The following is a 4,136-nucleotide window of genomic DNA, read 5'->3' on the forward strand; positions in this document are numbered from 1 at the left end:
ATACATCTGGGGATATATATATGGAGAGTATCTTAGTTTACTGCTTTCATTGTGTGCTTATTTATCTCTTGTGGGGATGGGTTGCAATGAATTTGCCTGCAGGTACGCTAACCACGAATGCGTAGATTGAATGTAGCTGACGACTAGCTATATATCGAGAGAGGACATGTTATGCCACCTGACATAGAACGTGATTGCCACCTTAGGCTGGCAATTTCATGAGAACGAATAGAATGAGCATGCATCATGATTGTGCTTGTGCATAAATATGCTTCCCTCACTTTGTTCTAATATTAAGTAACTTGTGAGCAATGTGATGTTACTATCTTCCCTATGTGAAGCTAGACAAAATGCCTTGTCCCATGCTGCTTGAATAGCTAGGCTTGAAGGTAGTGTGTGATTAGTTTCTTCTTGTATGTTTGCTTCTAGAGGAAATAGATGACAAGTTATTAATTAGCAAAAACTTCACCCCTTCGAAAACTAAATTGCTATATGTAAGTAAAACTTGTTTTGTAGAGATATCCACCTACTCAGTAAAAAGGAAATAAAAAGATAACAACACCTTACTACCAAGTTTATGTGTATTGGTGTTGCTGTAGGTGACTACTTGTTATGTGCGAGTTTTGTGCTTAGTAATAGTCGCTTAAGCTAATCGGATTGAGTATATTCGAAATGCTTGCTTAAGACCATGATGTAGGTGTGGATGCTCGTTATCTAGGTAGTGCCGTAGTTGTCACCCTTTTGTCCTTGGTAAGCATACGAGTGTAGAAGAGCGCTATCCTGGAACAGCGTCCAAGTTTTGATAATCTCATGTGGTAGTTTCCAATTGAGTTCTTGCTTAGGAACCTGAGCCTGTACATGTGGGTGCTAGCCTTGAACGTTGTGCTACGAAGACCTTTATCCATGCCTCTGCTTGACCTTAGGCCCAAGCTTAGTTCCCTTGAATGCTTGCATGTTTCGTGGTTGTCCTGCTCTTATGTGGGAGGACCCTGCTGCAAAAATCCTTATTAGATCTCATTGCTCCTTCCTTTTACTGATGATCTGGTGCAACACTAATCGCTATCTATCCTGGCTTTGGAACCTTTTCCTCACAGATCATGTCATTGCTTTATCAACTGAATCCCTAGTTAGTGCAATGGCTCTATCCCTTGAATCTCATTTGTTTTGTCTCCAACCCTTTCAAGTCTCTAAATATTTATCAGTACTGATATCATGTCGCTGCTCGACAAGACCAAATCTCATGTTAATCTTTATCTAGTAATCAATTTGGTGGACACAAGATGTATATGGGAATTAGGCAAGAGTCCCCTGCTCAGTTGTCTTCGGCAATTAAGCGATGTTCTTTTGCGCTATGTTTTGATCTTTTGATCGCCTCCTGGTTGAGTCTTAACATTGTGACTACCATTATTTGCTATCCCTCCTTCTCATGGTGCTTGCTCCTATGCAGCCCAATTTGTGCCACGTAAGATTTCTTGTGGGTTGTATGTTCGGTAATGGTGCCACGATTAGCAATCTACTGGTGCCGCAACGAAACCGAGGGCATCCTGTGGACTGCAGCCACAAGGTTGTGCTACTCGGCATGCACTGGTATCGAGGTTCCTAGTCATGATCCATTGCAGAACTACATCGATGTGTTATTTTCACATGAGCTCTTCCTTGGTTATCTCTCCTTATCTTGTCTGTAGATCTATATGTCAAACCAGATGCAATAGGACTTCCTTCTAGAGACGTTCAGAGGATAACCTTTGAAGAATAGGTCATCGACATAAATATTAACAGACAGCAAGAGGTGGTAAATAAGCGACTCTACCTAACTGTCCCTATAATGACGTCGATCGTCTGATGAGCAACTTATGTCATCCATGTTGGATCAGAAAGGTACCCAACACTTAATGTTGGACAAGTTATCAATCTAATGATAATGGATGGCAATGTCATGTGGTGTAACAGGTCACCGGGTGCTCATGAACCTCCTGTTCAAGTTCTTGATCTATAGGTGCATGATGGTCATACAGTTGAAATCAACCATCTCTAGTGTGACTCCTTATCTGCAGACTTCGATGGCGACTGTCTGTTTGTGCCTCGATTACAATTATTGTTGTGGTCAAGAGTAAGAATTTGGAACTTTGAGTGTTGACAGACAACTGATTAGTTACTAGTCGGAAGCTTAACCTCCAGCTAGGTGACAACTTTTTGCTAATTACGAAGGTTATGTCTCGCAGAGCAATGTTAAGCAATGTAATAGCAAGCCGTTTAGCAATGCAACTACTGCTTTGTTTTCTAAAACCTGTGCTATCAAGTCAATTCCATCTTGGGCAATCACATAGATAGTACAAGATGTTGTATCGGCTACGTAAGGAGCTAGCGAAAGCATGTGCCTAGTTTCAATCAGCATCATTGTGCCCCTAGGTACCACAAATGGATTTGTTCAAGGTTCTATTGGACCATGTGCCAGAGAACATGCAGAAACGGTTCCTTGTCTATGTAGGAATGCCCTACATGTGTAATAATGCTTTGTGCCCTACGAAAACAGCCCACAAGTCCAATGCTTGTGCATAGTCAAGTTGGTGTCTAGATCAACGGCGGAAATTGTTACCTAAGAAACATGTCAGGAAAACTCTAGCCTCCATCCTCAGCTAGGGAAAGGCTGCTGCTACTATGAGAAAGGTTAGAGAGTGCAAAACACACACCTCAATGTGTGAAGCAAAGAAAAGGGAGAACATGAAATCTGTCCAGATTTTGTGGCACTAAACCGGTTATCTTCAAGCCGGCGATTAGTGACTCAAACGAAGTTGGATTTACCCCAAAATTGGTGATCTCATTCCTTGCTTAGGACCCTTCAATGTCTTAAGTTGGTTTGAGTATTGGTTGAGTAAAACAATGGATTTGAGAGATATCTTGTCGGCTCGGTTTGCTGCCATTTCCGAACATAGCAGTTTTGGTAGATGAATTGTTTGGATGGTCAAACGGTGTCCGGTTGAGTTGAATTTTGGTGAGTAGTTAGGGGACTCATGGATCTATATTCCTACCAAAATTCATGCACAATGGAGCACTAGTTTGTGAAATAGGAACAGAAAACCAAAGAGTACAGAATCTGTAATTTCTTTGTGACTGCGGTCATCCTTCGCATTCGAAAGTTGTGTTACAATTGATGCCAAGGTATGCAACATGGTCAATGTTTTGCCGTTAGATAATACTTTAGATGCCCTAAAGAAGACTCATTGTACCCCTTTGTACCTTGTTCTTGGCCGCTTCTATCAACAATGTTCGAGCAATCAAGGTGTTCTACGAGTCAATTTGTATCCTTGCAAATCGGAAGCAATTTGAAAGGCGTCAAACAGCAAATTTCAAAATTGTGATTTGGAGATATTGACTGACATGAGAAATGAAGCCCCAATGTCAAAAGTAGTTCCACAAAGATAGTTTTGATATAGTGCAAGTCAACTCATCGTACGAAGCAACTGCACCATGAAGGAGAATCATACTCAAAATGCATGATAGTGAACTATTTCCCTAGTTTGAGGAAATATTTGACACTTTTATTGTACTCTAGGCCTCGCTATCCATCGTCCTTGACAATGTTTTCCAATGCTACCTTGTCATTTGGTGCCTTTCATGTGTTTTTACCCAAGAGGTTACATCAAATCTAACCCAGATTATTGTTGCCACTTAGATTATAAGGTTCCCTTAGCTAATGAGCATCGAAATTGCTGGGTAGACAGAGTTAGCTATCACATTCATCTTCACTCAACAGACTCAGATAATACAATGTTGTTATCAGAGAAAGAGCACTGCATACATGGAACATTATGTAGCTTCCCATCAGTTGACATCTGAGTGATTGCACCGCGACAGCCGGCTTGGATATTGGTTAGCTAGCTTCTCATTCCCTCAAAGAATGTTTACCCCATCTATGATCACATCCTTTATGGAAAGTTGTGCTCAAGCCACTTGAGTGGAGAACTGCTTTTCAAACCTTGAGAACAAAGATAGCACCGTTGCGAGGAATATCCGTCAATAGACTGCGGTCTAGTGCAAAGTCCATAAGGTCTGTGCTATATCCACTAGGGAAGTAGATGTTACAAGTATTTAGTCTATGCTTGAATCACTCTTCGTGCATCGAGGACGAAGTACAC

This window comes from Miscanthus floridulus, chromosome 13 (assembly GCF_019320115.1).
Source record: "Miscanthus floridulus cultivar M001 chromosome 13, ASM1932011v1, whole genome shotgun sequence".
Lineage (NCBI taxonomy): Eukaryota > Viridiplantae > Streptophyta > Magnoliopsida > Poales > Poaceae > Miscanthus > Miscanthus floridulus.